This window comes from Somniosus microcephalus, unplaced genomic scaffold (assembly GCF_052327205.1).
Source record: "Somniosus microcephalus isolate GS21.2 unplaced genomic scaffold, FLI_Smic_1.0 unresolved_chr9, whole genome shotgun sequence".
Classification (NCBI taxonomy): domain Eukaryota; kingdom Metazoa; phylum Chordata; class Chondrichthyes; order Squaliformes; family Somniosidae; genus Somniosus; species Somniosus microcephalus.
This window is the reverse complement of record NW_028225187.1, coordinates 11665782-11686605: the sequence shown is the minus strand read 5'-3', so window position 1 is coordinate 11686605 and position 20824 is coordinate 11665782. Positions and strand designations below refer to the sequence as shown.

The following is a 20824-nucleotide window of genomic DNA, read 5'->3' as shown; positions in this document are numbered from 1 at the left end:
GAAAGACTTCAGCTACGTGGAGAAACTGGGATTGTTCTTCTTGGAGCAGAGAAGGCTAAGGCGATATTTGATAGAGTTGTTCAAAATCATGACGGGTTTTGATAGAGTAAATAAGGAAAAATTGCTTCCAATGGCAGCAGGGTTGTTACTGATAGAAAACGCATTTAAGGTAATTGGTGTCAGAGCCAGAGACGACAAGTGGGAAAAAAATAAACATGCATTTGTTATGAACTGGAAAGCCCTGCCTGAAAGTGTGGAGGCAACAGTTTAAAAAAATAAAATATTAAAAGAGAATTGGATAAGTACTTGTCGGGTAAAATTTTGCAGGTCTATATTGTACAAACATGGGCGTGGGACTAAATGGATAGCTTTTCCAGCAGCACAGGCAAGGGGCCGAATGGACTCCTTCTGTGCTGTATAATTCTACGATTCAATGATTCCCAATCTCAGCCCTTACCACACCACCTCTTGGCGCCTCATTATCCATGTCCCCTACCAGACATTCCTCCCTTCTTCCAAAATCACGATACTTCATCACTGATTACCATATCAGAGAGAGGCCTACTCATGCGTCTAAAATCCTGAATTCCCTTTGCAGACTTCCTCCCACTCCTGTTATATGTGTATCCACTATCTCAGAACAGACGCCCCTCTGATCACATGGGCCGGCCCAAGCAATGCATGAAGGGGATTCCGTATGTATGGAAACCCCTTAGGCATGACTGGGAATACCCTAATAATACATCTACACCTTAAGTCAATTAAAAATTACATATTTAAAATGTATTAAAATTCACTTAATTAAATATTTAAAACAAAAATGTAATTTTTTGAAAAATATAATTATATGTTTTAGAGGGGATAAGATAACGTCACCTTACTGTAGAGGTTTTATAATGTTTAAATGATGGAACAAAAATACATGTGTTATGTTTATTTTTAACTCTAGAATTTCACAGTCATTCACTGGACAGAAGTTGAGGAAATAGCCCAACCCTCCGCCCGCGTAGGCCTCTTTCCCGGGGATTTGGATCATCTGTCAAGGGAATTGATATTGACATTTCGAATGTGCATACGCGAAAACCCGGAACTTGCGCGACCCTTACGGGTGCGTGCGCACCTCGTACACACACGGAGGGGCGGCAGGTTACGGGCTAACCTTTCTGCTCCCGACCGTCCTTCTCGGCCCCTTCTCCCCACTAAACATATACACGCACACTCTCTCTCTCACACACACACACACATTTTCACACATCCGCACAGACACAAAACACAAATTCCATTTCCCTCGTTGTGCAAGTGGCGCTCAGTCACGCCAAGTTTGCTTTCAAATCTCACCGAATGTAACAACGGTAAATCAAGGCATTTTCCCAGACCCTTATGTCCACTAAGGGCGCTCTTCCCGCCTACATCACTCGCTCACGGTGCCCTGGGATCAATCGCCGGGCATTGATTTAGCCAGTTGCAATTTCCTGTCTCGCTTATTTGTAAAGGATTACAATCCACTGAGCACTTTCGTAAGGAAACCAGGCTGCACCTTCGAAAATTATTTATTTTTTTCAGATTCTACGCTTGATGTGAGGTGAGGTAAGCTTCAAGAGACACAATTATAACCATAATAATAAATCGCGATACTTACAGAGTAGTACAAAAGCCAATGGAAGATACATCTTGCTCTCTCTCTGTAACAGAAATTGCTTCACCAACTCAGAGCCGCGTCAGCACTGCCGAAATCTGCATGACTTTCTCTGCTCGTTTTCTTTTCAGTTCTGAGCCACGGAAGAGCAGCGAGTTTGAAAGAGATAGACGAGGTATTCAAAAGCATCGTGTGCTCTAGAGGAACCCGCTAGCCTAGTAACACACACACAAACACAAACTCACCAAATCAGCCAAAAACAATGAAGCCAGAACTATTGGACAAAGAGACGATGGCACGGGGACAATAGCACGGCACGGAGCGGCGCTGCACAGCTTATAATCTCGGAGGGAAGTGGCAATCCCCAGGGACAGACAACGGCACAGCACTCGTGGGCTTTACAAGTCAGTTTCGCAGCCGTTCCAGTAAAGACGGGACAGGACACTTTCACCGTCTCCTTAAAACAAGCACAGGGGCCACCACATTGCTGCTTACCTACTGTTACACAACTCGCAGTTGGAACTCTGTCTCTGAAGAGATGGACTGTGACCGTTAGCTGACAGGCTGAGAGGAAGCTGTCCTTAGTTAGTATCTGGGTTTAGCAGGTTTTGACCGCAAAGAAAGGGAGTTTCCGCTCACAGACAGCAGTCAGAAAGCAGAGTTTTATAGTGTAAACACAAAACCTATAAGGAAGTGATTCGATAAATGGACAGTTAGTTGTGAAATCAGAGGCCGAGAGAATTGCAAGTTGCAGTTTTCAGTTGGAGAAATGTGTGAACGAAACTGCATTATTCGGCGAAACAAGAAAAGTTTTAGAAATTGTGACCGCAAGTGCTCAACTCTGAAGTGAACAATCAAACTTCAAAAAGTTCAACGGCCGAGCAGAGATCTTGGAGCCTCAGGAAATCTCAAACCCTGGGCGGAAACCGTGTTCCATTCTGTTAAGAACTGGCTCCAAACCACACGTTTTTTTTTAAGAAAAGGAGAATTTCCTTTCTCTCATTTCCAAAAAACAATTGGCCCTTTCCCCTTTCCCCGGAGAGATTGATGCTTCTGCTGAGGGTCGTCTAGTGCCTCAATCAGCTGATGCCTCGCCACTCGTCAGCTCAATCAGGCTACAAAGTATTACATAGAAATTACAGCGCATTAACAGGCCATTGGGTTCAACTGGTGTATGCCGGTGTTTCTGCTCCACAGGAGCCTCGTCCCACCGCTCTTCATCTCACCATGTTAGCACATTCTTGTATTCCTTTCTCTCTCGTGAGTTTATCTAAATTCCCCTTAAAGGTATCGGTGCTATTCACCTCTATTACCCCCTCTTGTAACACATCTCACATGCTAACCATTCTCTGAGTAATGAAGTTCACCCTGAATTCCTTATTTGATTTATTACTGACTATCTTATATTTATGGCCCCAGTGTTGCACGCCCCACAAGGGGAAACATTTTCTCTACCTCTGCCCTGTCAAATCCCTTCAACGATTTGAAGACCTCTGTCAGGCCACCTCTCAGCCTTCTCTTTGCCCTTGCGTGATCAGTCTTTCCTCTCAGTTTTGGTATCATCTGTTTAAATATTTTTGCTCCTTCTGCAGTACTTCTTTATCCTTTCTGTAATCTGGAGGCCACAACTGTGCACAATGCTCTAAGAGTGGTCTAACCAAGATTCTACTTAACTTTAACATAGCATCTCTTCATTTAAATTCTATTGACCTACAAATGAACCACAGTGCTTTATTTGCAATGTTGTGGTAAGGACGACTATTTAACTGGGTGGGGCATCACCGGGACATCTTGGACAGAATACTTGTTGCTGGGCTGATACCAGCCAGATTTAAATGACTCCCCGGAACTTTCCTGGACTGAAAGGCACAGATGCCTGAACCAGGTAAACGAGTATAGGTTTGTGATGTCTATCCATTTAGCCAGGTATCAGGGCCGTCTTTTGTGCTGCTCACACTCTCACTGGGAGTGGATACTTGCCCAGAAAATAATTTTCAAAGCCTTTGTGAAGCTTCACTAATGGAATCGGATTTTCGACTTCAGGCCCGGGCATTCTGCAACACATATGAGGAACGGAAAGTGGAATATCTGGTGGGATGGATCGCTAGGTGAAGCGTCTGAAAGTATCAATTACAGTCGACCGAGAAACCGAGGGCTCTGTTGCATCCGTGTGATCTTACCCCATCTCCCCAGAACCAACGTCAGGCACAACAACAACAACTTGAAGTTAGATAGCGCCTTTAATGTAAAACGTCACCAAGGCGTGCACAGGAACGTCAATGGGACAAAAACTGATATCATAGAAACATAGAAAGATAGAAGATACAAGCAGGAGTAGGCCATTCGGCCCCTCGAGCCTGCTGCGCCATTCAATGAGATCATGGCTGATCATCCAATTTCAGTACCACTATATATATCGAACAATATAAGCAGATATTAGGTCAGGTGACCAAAAGTCTCATGTAAGAGATAAGTTTAAAGGGGCAACTTAAAGGAGGAAAGAGAGGTAGAGATGCAAAGAGGTCTAGGGTGGTAATTCCAGAGCTTTGGGCCAAGGCAGCTGAAGGCACGGCCACCAATGGTGCTCAAAAGGCCAGATTTGGTGGAGCGCAGAGATCGCGGATGTTGGTTGGGCTGAAGGATGTTACACAGCTAGTGGGGGGTCGGGGAGGTAAGCCACGGAGGGATTTCAAAAGAAGGACGAACATTTTTACATCGAGTTGTTGCCGGACCGAGGGCAAAGGTAGTTCATCGAGCACAGGAGAGATGAGTGAACTAGACTTCGTGCGAGTTAGGACACGGTATTACCGTTACTGCGCTCGGCCCACGAGCCAACCATCAAACCTCTGCAAAATTTCGATGGCACCCCCTACCAGACTTCCGATTGGTGTAAAATTTTCAGAATTCTGGCTGATTTCATTAGATCTTGCAAGAAGATTTCCTTTCCTCTTTATTAACAGTGAAATTGACTACTTTTTTTATCTGTGTTAATAACATAAGGGCCCGGATTTTCCAATCAGAGGCTTCCTGCGTGCGGATGCCTATGATCTGGACAAAATCTACGAAGTTATCTGCTAGCTTTGTAGGTCCCGACACTTCCCCTCCTGGGCCTCTCCAGGTGCGCGCGTGCAGAGGCACAGGTATCCCAGCGGAGCAGGCAGTTCTCAAGCATCCCTGGGATCACGTTGGCCACGGGGAACCAATGGAAGATGAGAATCCCCGTGCACACTTTTGACAGGTCTCTCCAGATAGACCTGTGAAAAGTATGAATGGGGAATGACTCAAAAACACACTAAAATGTTAAATCAATTAAAAAAATCTAATATTTAAAATTAGTTAATTATATTGAATTAATTTTTTTTTAAATTAATTTTTTGGAAAAAGTAATTTTTTTACGGGGCTAAAAATAAACTTACTTTTTTAAAAAGTATTTTAAAATTATAAATGAGTGAAAACAGACTTTATTTTAATCTTTTAAACTTTTATGTTAGTAAAAGCAGGCCTTACGCCAAATCGACCATTTAGGACTGAGATGAGGAGGAATTTCTTCACTCAGAGGGTGGTGAATCTTTGGAGTTCTCTACCATAGAGGGCTGTGGATGCTCAGTCATTGAGTATATTCAAGGCAGAGATATATAGATTTTGAATATTAAGGAAATCAAGGGATAAGGATATAGTGCAGGGGATATGGGGATAGTGCAAGGGATATGGGGATAGTGCAAGGGATATGGGGATAGTGCAAGAGATATGGGGATAGTGCAAGGTTATGGGGATAGTGCAAGGGGTATGGGGATAGTGCAAGGGGATATGGGGATAGTGCAAGGGATATGGGGATAGTGCAAGGGATATAGCGATAGTGCAAGGGTATGGGGATAGTGCAAGGGTATGGGGATTGTGCAAGGGTATGGGATAGTGCAACGGTATGGGGATAATGCAAGGGATATGGGGATAGTGCAAGGGATATGGGGATTGTGCAAGGGTATGGGGATACTGCAAGAGTATGGGGATAGTGCAAGGGATATGGGGATAGTGCAAGCGATATGGGGATTGTGCAAGGGATATGGGTATAGTGCAAAGGATATGGGGATAGTGCAAGAGTATGGGGATAGTGAAAGGGATATGGGGATAGTGCAAGGGATATGGGGATAGAGCAAGGGTATGGGGATAGTGCAATGGATATGGGGATAGTGCAAGGGTATGGGGATAGTGCAAGGGATATGGGGATATTGCAAGGGATATGGGGATAGTGCAAAGGTATGGGGATAGTGCATGGGTATGGGGATAGTGCAAGGGATATGGGGATAGTGCAATGGATATGGGGATAGTGCAAGGGTATGGGGATAGTGCAAGGGTATGGGGATAGTGCAAGGGTATGGGGATAGTGCAATGGATATGGGGATAGTGCAAGGTAGAAGAGGATAGTGCAAGGGTATGAGGATAGTGCAAGGGTATGGGGATAGTGCAAGGGATATGGGGATAGTGCAAGGGATATGGGGATAGTGCAAGGGGTATGGGGATAGTGCAAGGGATATGGGGATAATGCAAGAGTATGGGGATAGTGCAAGGGATATGGGGATAGTCCAAGGGATATGGGGATAGTGCAAGGGATATGGGAATAGTGAAAGTGTATGGAGATAGTGCAAGGGATATGGGGATAATGCAAGTGTATGGGGATAGTGCAAGGGTATGGGGATAGTGCAAGGGATATGGGGATAGTGCAAGGGTATGGGGATAGTGCAAGGGTATGGGGATAGTGCAAGGGTATGGGGATAGTGCAAGCGATATGGGGATAGTGCATGGATATGGGTATAGAGCAAGGGATATGGGGATAGTGCAAGGGGATATGGGGATAGTACAAGGGATATGGGGATAGAGCAAGGGATGTGGGGATAGTGCAAGGGGATATGGGGATAGAACAAGGGGATATGGGGATAGTGCAAGGGGATATGGGATAGTGCAAGGGATATGGGGATAGTACAAGGGGATATGAGGATAGTGCAAGGGGATGTGGGATAGTGCAATGGATATGGGGATAGTGCAAGTGATATGGGGATAGTGCAAGGGGATATGGGGATAGTGCAAGGGATATGGGGATAGTGCAAGGGATATGGGGATAGTGAAAGGTATATGGGGATAGTGCAGGGAAATGGAAATGATATAGATGACCAGCCATTATCTTATTGAACGGCGGGGCAGGTGCTGAGGGCCAGATGTGCCTGTTCCTGCTCCTGTTTCTTACTATGTTCTTATAACCTTATGTTCTTACTTTAGGCCTTCTTGTCAAAATATTAAAAATACAGACTTCAACAAGACTTGCTAGCAGTCTGTGCGAACAGTTGAGAGAATTGCAGGATTTCCAGAGGATTAGGCATGAGGCAGGGACTGTGGGATTGTTAAGAATTACTTGTTAGTTGTTTTTTTTGAATATTTGTTTCGACTTCTTGTAAACATTATTATCTTATAATCATCAGTAATAGATCTATAATCGGGTGTAACAGTTAACTGTTTCTAATCATCAACTGCATGCAAGTATAACCTGAATTATGTATAACATGTAACTCTATTCCTTTTGTCTAAAAGTCTGTAAGAAAGATGTAACCAGACAGCCTGGGGTGAGAATGAGATTGCCATGGTCGAATAGACTGCAGTTAGACTGGGAACGAAGGTTAGCTGCAGTTTGCCATTGTGCTGGAATATAATAACATCCGCAGTGAATTATAAAAAAAAGGCCAACAGCAAGGGCCGTGTCTCACCCCATGGAGACATATTCCTTGTGTATTTACATAATTATCACAGATATGAGACTTGATGGTCAAAAGCAACCGGGGTAAGAGTGTCATCAGACCAAATACCTGCATAAGCCTATGTGCTACGATCAGGTTATCTAAACGATTGAATTTTGGGGTTGGGTGTCAGACTTTGATTGGTTCAGGAGGACTCCATACGTTTTGATTGAGAGTGAGTGTATAAGAAGGGGGACTTAAAAGCTACAAATTGCAGAAGATTTCAGGAGTAGTGGATTTCAGGAGTAAAAGATTACAGGATGAAGCAAGGAGACACCCGCGAGGCGGAGAGAGAGAGAGTGGCAAGAGACACAGGGTGCAGCTTACACATGGTTACGGCTTCTACTCAAAGTATACATGGTAATATAAGTCTAAATTATATTCTGTGAACTGCTTTTCGAATACTGTATTTTATTGAGTCCTGCTTGTGCTGAATCAAGTTAAGTCATTGTCTGCACTCCTGGTCAATCTCGAATCATTTGGAGCCTGGGTCCCTCTGGAATCTTATAAGCTGACCTTAAGGAACCAGCAGAGCATGTTAACAACCTAACGGTAGGATAACTGTTAGCAATTACTGCCAGTAAATTAATGAGTTGCACGATAGAAATTTAGAAAGAAATGAATCAAACAGAATAGTTTGTCAGGAAATAAGTTCTTCTCAGTGCGATACGCAGATGGCCTGGTTTATATTAACCAGCTGGAATAGACAGATCAACCAGCTGAGTTGCAGTGGGAGTTATTTAAGAATAACAAAGACCGTTTACCTATTAAAACATTCTAACTAGGACTGAGTGTGAATCTATAGATTAGGGTTCCACTGATGGAGATAGAGTAGAACAAAAATAGATTCAAATAAGCACAATATAAATACAGAGAGGCTAATATGGATAAGGACGAAAGGGCAGATCAATAAGGATAATGGGAATATGGTGTGGTCATTGGGAATGCTAAGAGGGACAATTGTGGAGATTAGCATGTTTGAGAGGAATACGGAAGGGAGTTCAGGAAATGTAAATCCGCATGAAACCGAAATTAGGAAGGTTAAAATAGAGTAAAGGATGGTGATTAGGAAGACTTGGGAGAGTATAGGAGGACAATGAAGAAGAATGCGGAGGTGTGGTTGGGTGATTAGTAAGGATGTAGGGTTATGGTAGCGCGATTAGGAAAATGGGGATAGTATGGGAGGAAGCATAGGAAAGGAGAAGATGGAGTATGAGAGGGAGATTAGCAAGGATGAAATTGTGTATTGGATGGAGATAAGGAAGGCTAACAGAAAGTATGGGAGGGAGGTCATAAAGGTTAAAAGTGGTATGGGATGTGGAGATTGGGGAGGTTAAGGAGCAATGTGGAGTTAAAAACAGCTCTCTATAATTAAGAAAGTAGGACTTAAATTTAACAATAGAGCTTGTTCATTCGGGGAGCACTTTTTGAAACAGAGGTAGTTAAAACTGGCATTTGTACCCAAAAAAAGGCTGTGGAAGCAGGGGTCAATTGATGCTTTCAAAAGTGAAATCGCTAGGTTTCTGTTATGTAACGGTATCAGCAACAATAACTGTCATTTGTATAGCGCCTCTGACGTAGTAAAACGTCCCAATGCTCTTCACAGGAGCGATAATCAAATACAATTTGACACCGAGCTAAATATTATGGCGAGTGACCAAAACATTCTTCAAAGAGGTAGGTTTTAATGAGTGCCTTAAAGGAGGAGGGAGAGGCAGAGAGGTTGAGTGATGAAATTCCGGAGCTTAGAGCTCAGGCGGCTAAAGGCATGGTCACTAATGGAGGGGCGGGGGGCAAACGGATAGAGATATATTATTGAGCTATGGTGGGTAATTGCACTTCAGACAGAACCCAATGGCCTATTTCTGCTCCTGGCAGGTTGACTACAATGGAGAAGAGGGTGAGGGGATTGATTACTGCACAGGTGATGTACAGACACTCATATACACAGCAGCACACACTTATCTATTCCAGTTATTTCCACTCACTCTGGCACCTAAACACAATCCGTGTTATAAAAACAAATGCAATGCTGGAAATACTCAGCAGGTCAGGCAGCATCTGTGGAGAGAGTAATAGAGTTAACGTTTCAGGCCTGATGGAAGGTCGTCTGCTCTGCTCTCCTCTCATAGATGCTGCCTGACCTGCTGAGCATTTCCAGCATTGTCTCTTTTTTCAAATTTCAAGCATATGCAGCTTTTATTTTTGATTTTGCATTAGTTTAAGAGCTATTCCTTTCATTCACTGCAATTTATCGCTCGCTTTTATTCATCTCGGTGTATCACCGCAACAATACATTCCTGTTTCTCCTCAGTTACAGTTACAGTTGGTGAATCGTGTTGTTTAACTCAAATCAATCCTCGATTTTCAATGGGTGTTCTGAACTTCATGAAAGAAAGAAAGCGTCTTTCTCGTTCCCAAGACGTCCCAAAGCGCTTTACAGCCAATTAAGTACTTTTTGGAGTGTAGACACTGTTATAATCTGGGAAACACTCTTTCTGTTCTTCCAATAGTGCCGTGGGACTTTTACATTCTAAAGACGGCGCCTCCGACAGTGCAGCACTCCCTCAACTGTGGGAGTGTCAACCTCGGCTATATCGAGGCTCAAATCTCTAGAGTGGGGCTCAAACCCAGGGACTGCCATATCAGAGTGAGAGTGCGACCAAATGAACTAGGCCTGAAGCATGAAGATGTGTTCGTATTAGACAAACAGTTTGCAAACACAGGAAACTGCAGCAGTTACCTCACATCATATCCCGCTGCCATGATGCTAATCTAACAGATCTGCTAGTAACCATGAGTCTTTCATGAAGGATCAGAGCTAAATCTTAACCTTCTCACCTGCTTCCATATTAGACTTAAGCTCAACTATTTGCAGCACGTGTTTTATGCTCGCTCTGTCTGACCCTCACTCACCGATCAACCCATGCCGCACCGCCCGGCACTGCACGGCACTGCACCTGCGCACAACAAGGGAGTGGCACTGCGCCTGCGTGGGAGGGCAAGGGATAGATAAAGAAAGGAGCACCTCTTTTCACTCCTCGCCTAACTCCATTTCTCATCAAACACGCAGGTTTACACTCTGTGTAAAGTTAAGTCACATGGGATTGGGGGCAAGGTATTGACTGGATTGAGAACTGGCTGGCAGATAGAAAGCAAAGAGTTGGAAATAATGGGTCTTTTTCTGAGTGGCAGTTAGTGACTAGTGGTGTACCACAGGGATCTGTGCTAGGACTCCAGTTATTCACAATATATATTAATGATCTGGAAGAGGGAACTAGATGTAATATCTCCAAGTTTGCAGACGACACAAAGCTGGGTGGGCGTGTGTGAGTCACAGAGTCATAGAGTTTTACAGCGCAGAAAGAGGCCCTTCGGCCCATCGTGTCTGCGCCGTCCATCAATCCCTGTCCAGTCTAATCCCATTTTCCAGCATTTGGTCCATAGCCTTGTATGCAATGGCATTTCAAGTGCTCATCCAAATGCTTCTTGAATGTTTTGAGGGTTCCTGCCTCTACCACGTTTTCAGGCAGTGAGTTCCAGACTCCAACCACCCTCTGGGTGAAAAAGTTCCTCCTCAAATCCCCTCTAAATCTCCTGCCCCTTACACTGAATCTATGCCCCCTTGTTACTGACCCCCCACTAAGGGGAAAAGTTCCTCTTTATCTACCCTATCTATGCCCCTCATCATTTTGTACACCTCAATCAGGTCCCCCCTCAGCATTCTTTGCTCCAAGGAAAACAACCCCAGCCTGTTTAGCCTTTCTTCATAGCTGAGGCGCTCCATCCCAGGTAACATCCTGGTGAATCTTCTCTGCACCCTCTCCAAAGCAATCACATCCTTCCTATAGTGAGGCGACCAGAACTGCACACAGTGCTCAAGCTGTGGCCTCACCAGCGTTTTGTACAGCTCCATCATTACCTCCCTGCTCTTATATTCTATGCCTCGGCTAATGAAGGCAAGTATCCGATATGCCTTTTTACCCACCTTATCTACCTGTTCCGCTGCCTTCAGGGATCTATGTACATGTACACCAAGGTCCCTCTGACCCTCTGTACTTCCTAGGGTCCTACCACTCATTGTGTATTCCCTTGCCTTATTTGTCATTCCAAAATTCATCACCTCGCACTTTTCAGGGTTAAATTCCATTTGCCACTTTTCCGCCCATCTGACCAACCCATTTATATCGTCCTGTAGCCTGAGGCTTTCCTCCTCGCAATTTACCACCCCACCAATTTTCGTGTCATCTGCGAACTTACTGATCATACCTTTTACATTCTCATCCAAATCATTTATGTAGATCACAAACAGCAAGGGACCCAGCACCGATCCCTGAGGTACCCCACTGGACACAGGCTTCCAGTCACAAAAGCAACCTTCGACCATCACCCTCTGCCTCCTGCCACTCAGCCAGTTTAGGATCCAACGCGCCAAGCACCCTGGATCCCATGGGCTCTTACCTTCTTGAACAGTCTCCTATGCGGGCCTTTGTCAAAATCTTTACTGAAGTCCATGTAAACCACATCCACAGCATTCCCCTCATCCACACACCTTGTCACCCCCTCGAAAAATTCAATCAGATTGGTCAGACATGATTTACCCTTGACAAAGCCATGCTGACTATCCCCAATTAATCCTTGCCTTTCCAAGTGGTGACTAATTTTGTCCCTCAGAATTTTTTCCAATAATTTCCCTACCACAGATGTTAGGCTCACTGGCCTGTAATTCCCTGATTTATCCCTGCTTCCCTTCTTGAATAATCGTACTATGTTAGCTGTTCTCCAGTCCTCTGGTACATCTCCTGTGGCCAGAGAGGTTCTGAAAATTTGTGTCAGAGCCCCTGCAATCTCCTCCTTTGCCTCACACAACAGCCTGGGATACATCTCGTCCGGGCCTGGGGATTTATCCACTTTTTGGCATGCTAAAACCGCTAGTACCTCCTCCCTCTCGATGCTAATATGTTCAAGTATGTCACAGTCCCCTTGCCCGATTTATATGTCTACATCGTCTTTCTCCATAGAGAACACAGATGCAAATAATTCATTTAAAACCCCGCCTACATCATCTGGCTCAACACACTGATTGCCACTTTGGTCCCTAATCGGCCCTACCCTTTCCCTGGTTATCCTCTTGACCTTAATATACTTATAAAACATCTTAGGATTTTCCTTTATTTTGCTCGCCAGTGTTATTTCATGGCCCTGCACTTTTTATACCCCTCTAGGGCTTCCTCCGTCTTTAGTCTTTTGTAATTGCCAAAAGCCCCCCTTTTTCTCCTAATGCATTTTTGTATATCCCTTGTCATCCAAGGTTCCCTTTGCTTGTTGGTCCCACCCTTGACCTTTACAGGAACATGTTGGTGTTGTACTCTCTCTATTTCCCTTCTGAAAGTCTCCCACTGTGTGCTGTCAGGAGAATGCCAAGAAACTCCAGGATGATTTGGCCAGGTTGGGTGATTGGGCAGAATCGTGGCAGATGCAATATAACGGCGATACTTGCGAGGTTATCCACTTTGGTGTCAAAAACAAGAAGGCAGATTATTTTCTGAATGGCTATAGATTGGGAGAAGGGGAAGTGCAACGAGACCTGGGTGTCCTTGTGCAAAAGTCGCTGAAGGTAAGCATGCATGTGCAGCAGGTGGGTAAGAAGACAAATGTTATGTTGGCATTCGTAGCGAGAGTGTTTGAGTACAGGAACAAGGATGTCTTGCTGCAGTTGTACAGGGCCTTGGTGAGACAACATCTTGAGTTCTGTGTACAGTTTTGGTCGCCTTATCTGAGGAAGGATGTTCTTGCCATGGAGGCAGTTCAGCGAAGATTCACCAGACTGATACCTGGGATGGCAGGAAGGACGTATGAGGAGAGATTGGGTCGATTGGGCTTATACTCACTGGAGTTTAGCAGAATGAGAGGGTATCTGATTGAAACTTATAACATTCTAACAGGACTAGACAGACTAGATGCAGGAAGCATGTTTCCGATGGTGGGGGAGTCCAGAACCAGGGGTCACAGTATAAGGATAAGGGGTAAGCCATTTAGGGCAGAGATGAGGAGGAAGTTCTTCACCCAGAGAGTGGTGAACCTGTGGAATTCTCTACCACAGAAGGCAGTAGAGGCCAATTCATTAAATATATTCAAGAAGGAGTTGGATATATTTCTTAATGTTAAAGGGATCAAGGGATATGGAGAGAAGGCAGGGACAGGGTACTGAATTTGGATGATCAGCCATGATCCCATTGAATGGTGGAGCAGGCTCAAGGGGCCGAATGGCCTACTCCTGCTCCTATCTTCTATGTTTCTATGTTTCTGTTCTAAGCTGCACTCCATGACAAACTGCATCAGTTGTGAATTACAATTCTGAACTGGACGCTGGATTTACTGAGTTATTTTCTATCAGCAAATCTATTTCTGAATTTCACGATGGCAGTTGAATTAAATGATTATTGTTTAAGTATAAACTGATAAAATGATATGTAAATCATATATTTTAATGATTATTAGTAAATTTATTTTGTGTTGTCAGAAAAGTTTCTTGTTGGTCCCATGATCCAGGTGTATAGATACATACAATTCCATAACAGTAACAGATTTAGATGGTTTAAGACAATCTGATTTTCAGCGGTCACAGGGTGAATCTCCAACAATATCACTATTTTATTGATGTACTTCTGTAGATGCGGCACTGCTTAATATTCTGTACAGCTGGAACTGACGGTGGATTCAGTGAACCCGCAGTGTCAGGTCTGGTGTTGTAAAAAATCCGTTATTGGAATCGCAGCTTCATGGTTAGAAACACTGGCTGAATGTTCAGGGTTAATGTTCTTCACTAAACTCCGAAAATGTGATGTTGGTTTAGATATTTCCGTCTTCAGTTATTGTCGGTGCGTGATTTCCTCTATTGCCAGGGTAACAATCTGTCAGATCTCAGTACAAGAGGCCTTGGCTCCAATTTATATCTGAAAGACCGTGAAACATTCAGTGTAAACTCTTGTCTATGTACTCGGCAGTCCAGGAGTAGGAACCTGTTGTTTCTGAGCAGTAGGTATGTAGATACATATAATTGGTCAGACTTCCTCTAGCAATGGTATGTAATGTTCTTTTTTAAATTTGATAACCTCTGTCACAATATATTTTTGAGTCGGGAATATTGTTCACATGTTATTCAGTTCTGGGCACCGCCCCTCAGGAAAGAGATTTTGGCCTTGGAGGGGATGTAGCGCCAATTCATCGGATGATACCTGAGCTAAAAGTGTTAAATTATGAGGACAGGTTGCAAAGACTAGGCTTGTATTCCCTTGAATATAGAAGATCAAGGGGTGATCTAATTGAGGTGTTTAAGATGATTAAAGGAGTTGACAGGATAGATCGAGAAAAACTATTTTTCCTCTGCTGGGGGAGTCCTGAATAATGAGGCTTAAACTTCAACTTAGAGCGAGGCTGTTCAGGGGGGATAGAATCATAGAAAAATTGTCATGGCACAGTAGGTGGCCATTTGGCCCGTCCAGCCAGTGCTGGCTCTCTCCAAGAGCACTTCAGCTCAATCCCCCGCCCTTTCTCCGTAGCCCTGCAATTTTTTCAGGTAATTCTCCAGTTCCATTTGGAGGGCAGAAAGCATTTCTTAATACAAAGGGTAGTAAAAATCTGGAAATCTCTCCCCCAAAGAGCTGTTCAGGCTGGGGGATAATTGAAAATATCAAAACTGAGATTAATAGATGTTTTCCTCTCGCCACGGATGGTGCCTGACCTGTTTAGTGTTTCCAGCATTTTCTGTTGTTATTTCAGATTTCAACATCCACAGTATTTTGCTATTGTATTAATAGATGTTTGCTGGTCATTAATGGTTACAGAACCAAGACAGGTCCATGTGGTTAAGACACAGATCAGCCATGGTCTAAATGAATGGTGGAACAGGCTGGAGGGGCTGAATGGCCGCCTCCTGTTGCTGTGTTCCGATGAAGACCTCCCAACGCTGGGGGAGCGATAGTGATACTCTCCTGCTGTGTTACCCTCCCACGCAGGCGCAGTGCCGCGCCATTGCCGTCCCGCACAGGCGCAGTGCTGCTCCCTTGCCGTCAGGTGCAGTGCCACTCCCTTGCCCTCCCGCACAGGTGCAGTGCTGCTCCATTGTCCCGCGTGTAATGATCAATAACATGTCATTCTATAGTGGACACTAGGTGGAGCCGTAGAGCTGTATATAGCTGTATGTATATAAGACTACAGTACCCAGCTGTATGTGTTTAAGACTACACTACCCACGATGCACTAGGCTGCCCACAAGGCAGTAGTCAAGATGGAAACCTCTAGAATGATGCTGTAGAAGTCCTCATGGACTGCAGTCCTCATATTACTAAATAAAGTGACTAGCTTAGAAGCTAGCTGTGTTCATAATAAGAATGTCTAGTTATTAATGAACATAATATGGTAACAGGAGTTGTGAAAATCTGCTAAACATTGTGAAACACGACATGGAGTCTTTGAAGCCACCAGGAGGTTTGAATCTCATGGGAAATGTTGACTACAATTGGCAGAGTTTTAAACAACAATTCGAACTCTACATTGCTGCCATCGGGTTCGGTACGAAGCCAGGCACAAGGAAGATAGCGTTGCTGCTCAAGTTTGCAGGCCCACAGGCGATGCAGGTATTTAATACATGTGTATTTAATCCAGAGGAGAACAGAGGAAAATTAGATGAAGTGCTAAACAAATTTGATACACATTGTTCTCCCAAAAAGAATGGAACCTATGAAAGTTCCTGTTCTGTTCGAGGACACAGGGGCAAAATGAAGCTTTTGATAGCTTTGTGACCGATCTAAAACTGAAAGCACAGACATGTAATTTCTCTGAGCTGAAAGCATCCATGATTCGTGATCAAATTGTGTTCGGTATTCATGATAAAAAGGTCAGGGAACGTCTGTTGAGAGAAACCGAAGTAACATTGGAAAATGCTGTGACAATATGCCAAGCCAGCGAGCTAGCTCAAAAGCATGCGAAGACTTTCAGTGAAATCAATAATGATGCGATTGCTGTCGGTGCTGTGTCCTACAAAGGGAAGAAACGTGGGCAGAACAGAAATGAAAAGCAATCGGAGGAAGGAATTTTTAATTGTAAACGCTGTGGTTACAAACACCAGTTAAAACAATGTCCAGCGTTTGGAAAAATGTGAACAAAATGTCATGGAAAGAATCACTTTGCCAAACAATGCTTTTCTAAAGTAAAAACAAAGAAAGGGCAATAAGTCCAAGTCAATGTGATTGAGGACACTGATTTAAGTGAGACATTTTTTGTACGAATGGTGTCATGTGACAATATCAAAAAGGATACAGAAAATGTGCAGCCCTCAGATATGGACAATGCTGAACATAAAATTAATGCAGTAAAAGAGGACAAATTGATGATCCCACTGCAGGTAAATGGAGCATTAGTTACATTGAAACTGGACACTGGGGCAAAAGCAAACTTAATCAGTATGGGTGACATTAAAAACATGAAGGAAAAGCCCAAAATACAGAAACAGTCAGTACTACTGAAGGACTATAATGGACAGAAAATAGATAGCTTAGGTGTATGCAGACTTAAAGTGACAGTCAAAGACAAAGTGCATCATCTCATGTTTTCTGTTGTGGCTGAATGACTTGATTCACTACTGGGTGACAAAGCTTGTGATGACTTAGAACTGGTCAAGAGAGTATACCGTATAAACTGTACAATAAGCAGACCAGATGACTCAGTGGATTCTGTAGTAAATAACTTCCAGGATGTGTTCAAAGGATTTGGAATTCTACCATTCACTTACAAGATCCAGCTAAAAGAGAATGCTCAGCCAGTGGTACATGCTCCACGAAGAGTTCCAGCACCCCTGCGTGACCGGCTCAAGAATGAACTGGACAGAATGACCACACTAGGAGTCATCAGGAAAGTTGAAGAGCCAACAGACTGGGTTAACTCCATGGTATGTGTAAAGAAAAAGAACAACGATCTAAGAATATGCATGGATCCAAAGGACTTAAATGCAAACATAAAACGTGAACACTACCAGATTCCCAAGCGAGAAGAAATCACCAGTGAAATGTCAGGTGCCAGATACTTTACAAAGTTCGATGCCTCACAAGGATTTTGGCAACTAAAACTGGATGAAGAGAGCACCAAATACTGTACCTTCAACACACCATTTGGCAGGTATTATTTCCTCAGAATGCCTTTCGGGATAATATCTGCTTCTGAAATCTTTCATAGAGTGATGGAACACATAATTGAAGGTCTGGAAGCAGTTCGGGTCTATGTTGATGATATCATCATCTGGGGCTCCACACTGAAAGAACACAATGAGAGGCTGACTAAAGTGCTACAGAGCATACACCGGAATGGACTGAAGCTCAACAAAGCGAAGTGTCAGTTTGGCGTCCAGGAAGTCACTTTCCTAGGAGATAATCTATCTGGTAAAGGAATAGAGCCAGATATGGAAAAAGTAAACGCCATACTCAAAATGCCCCGACCCACTGACAAAAAAGGAGTGCTACGCATCATGGGGATGATAAACTTCATTGGAAAGTTCATTCCTAACTTGTCAGCCAAGACAGCCTGTCTGCGAGACGTGCTACATAAAAGAAATGAGTTTGCATGGACGGAAAGGCATGAACAAGGTTGGATGAATCTCAAAACAGTGCTGACAACCACACCTGTACTCACCTTCTTTGACCCAACAAAGAGAATCAAAGTGTCAATGGATGCATCAAAAGATGGCCTAGGCGCGGTCTTGCTACAAGCAGAGGGTGAAGATTGGAAACCTGCTGCCTATGCCTCCAGGTCTATGACTGATACTGAGTGTTGATACGCCCAGATTGAAAAGGAATGTCTAGGCTTGGTAGTTGGACTAGAAAAGTTTCATGGCTACATATATGGACTTCCCACCTTCACAGTTGAGACAGACCATAGCCCACTGGTTGCCATCATAAAAAAAATCTGAATGAGGTGTCTCCAAGGATTCAACAACTCATGATGAAGCTGCAAAGATATGACTTTGAACTGATCTACACACCAGGCAAATATATAGTGTTAGCAGATGCACGATCCCGAGCACCCACATTGAGTCATGTGAGCTCTACTGAAGAAGACGTGGATGTTCATGTGAGTATGGTTACTGCTGCGCTGCCCATGTCCGACGCAAAATCAAAGCAAATAGCAGAAGAAACAGTAAATGATACAGTATTACAAACAGTAATAGAGAACATTCATCATGGTTGGCCAAAAGGTTCCTGTCCGAAATATTTTCACATAAGGTCAGAATTGAGTGTCGCAAGTGGACTATTACTAAAACAGAGCAGAATAGTCATTCCACAGGCTCTACATCAAGACATGCTCAAAAGGATTCATGAGAGACACCTCTGAATTGATAAATGCAAAAGGAGAGCAAGAGACACTGTTTATTGGCCTGGCATAAATCAGGACATTGAGAACATGATAGGCAAATGTGAGACATGTCAGAAACACCAAAACAAACAAACAAAGGAACCAAAGATAGTAGCTGACATACCAACAGCACCATGGCATAAGTTTGGTATGGACCTTTTTCATTTAAATGGTAAAGAATATCTATTAGTGATTGACTACTATTCTAACTATCCTGAGATGGCACTGCTCTCAAGCACCACAGCAAGCAGTGTCATAATGCATGTGAAATCCATCTTCGCCAGACATGGAATTCCCAGGATTGCCATTAGCGACAATGGTCCGCGCTTCAACTGTAAGAAGTGGCAACGGTTTGCAGCACAGTATGACTTTCAGCACATCACATCCAGTCCTCTGTATGCTCAGTCAAATGGTAAGGCAGAGAAAGTAGTTCAGGTTCTCAAGCAGCTATTGAAGAAAGCGACAGAAAGCAAGTCTGATCCTTATCTCGCCCTGCTGAGCTACCGAGCCTCACCTTTAGACTGTGGTTCTTCTCCTGGGGAACTACTAATGGGTCGCAAGTTGTGCACCACACTACCCTGCAGTGCAGAAGAAAAGCAAAGTAAGGAACTGAGACAGAGACATCAACTGTTAAAGCTGAAACAGAAATCATACTAAGACAAGTCATCCAAACCTCTAAAACCATTGACAAGGGATGGTGTTGTCAGGATTGAGGATCCAGATGCATGGAGCAGGAAAGCTACAGTTCTTGAGGAAGTACGACCAAGGTCATACACTGTTAGAACTGAGGAACGACTGACGACTGATTCTCAGGAGGAACCGCCGTTCCCTCCTGAAAACACAAGAAACTATCCAAGAGCAGATTGATGACAATGCCACAACTGCATCTTGTCAATCACCACCAGAACCATCTCATGAATACACATCAGACTTTCCCGTGTTGAGAAGATCCACACGTGAAGTAAAGAAGCCTGATAGGCTTAACCTTTGAATATAATGTAAAGCTATGAAAATGTGTTGACTGTTGTGAAAATGTTTATATGTTTATAGAGCACTAACAAAAGTGTTACTGATATCATCTTTATTGTTTTTCTTGAAAGTTGATTGATATTGATTTTGTTTAACCTCAAAGAAAGGGGGATGTAATGATCAATAACATGTCATTCTATAGTGGACACTAGGTGGAGCCGTAGAGCTGTATATAGCTGTATGTATATAAGACTACACTACCCAGCTGTATGTGTTTAAGACTACACTACCCACGATGCACTAGGCTACCCACAAGGCAGTAGTCAAGATGGAAACATCTAGAATGATGCTGTAGAAGTCCTCATGGGCTGAAGTCCTCATATTACTAAATAAAGTGACTAGATTAGAAGCTAGCTGTGTTCATAATAAGAATGTCTAGTTATTAATGATCACAATACCGCACAGGCGCAGTGCCACTCTCTTGCCATTCCGCGCAGGCGCAGTGCTGGGCAGTGCGGCATGGCGTGGGTTGGTCGGTGAGTGAGGCTCAGACACAGGCTGGTTGTCCGGGTTACAGGGCCTGCTCTGTGACTGAGGGAACTCGTCTCCATTCAGCACCCGGCCCGATAGTGGCTGCTCAGCCCCGAGTTTAGATCACAGCGAGGGAGGGAGCGGATTCACAGGGTCACCGTTCTGGGCAGTAACTCCGCACAGAAAATGGCGCATTTCCACCCAGAGCAGTGAGAATTGGGGAGTCTCAGGAGGGCGGAAATTTACTATGAGGAAAATTTCCAAACTAAACACACAGCCTCGCAACTGGGGATCTGAGGAAAGGCACAAAATCAAACAAATACTCGGCCTTCAAATTGGATTTTTAGTAAGCAGATTAAAAGCCTACATTACATTATTTCACGCTTTCAATATATATTGTTCTAATTTTCTGCTCTAACATAATTAGATCTCCTGGTGAATGACGGAGTGATTGAGGAAGGTCCACAGCTGGAAGGAAACAGGGATTTTAGACTGAGGA

At 43.8% G+C, this 20824-nt stretch overlaps 1 protein-coding gene across 2 annotated transcripts in view; it reads right to left on the bottom strand.

Moving 5' to 3' along the window:
* Positions 1-2192, bottom strand: part of LOC147084778 (NACHT, LRR and PYD domains-containing protein 3-like) — a 113520-nt gene extending 111328 nt beyond the window's left edge. The window contains exon 1 of one of the 2 annotated variants that reach the window (XM_085979498.1): positions 2132-2192. The gene's annotated coding sequence lies outside the window, so the exon portion shown is untranslated. Of the gene's footprint in view, positions 1-1639; positions 2099-2131 lie in introns of those variants that run through there. The other variant, XM_085979499.1, reaches the window with a different exon arrangement.
* Between the last annotated feature and the right edge of the window lie 18632 nt (positions 2193-20824).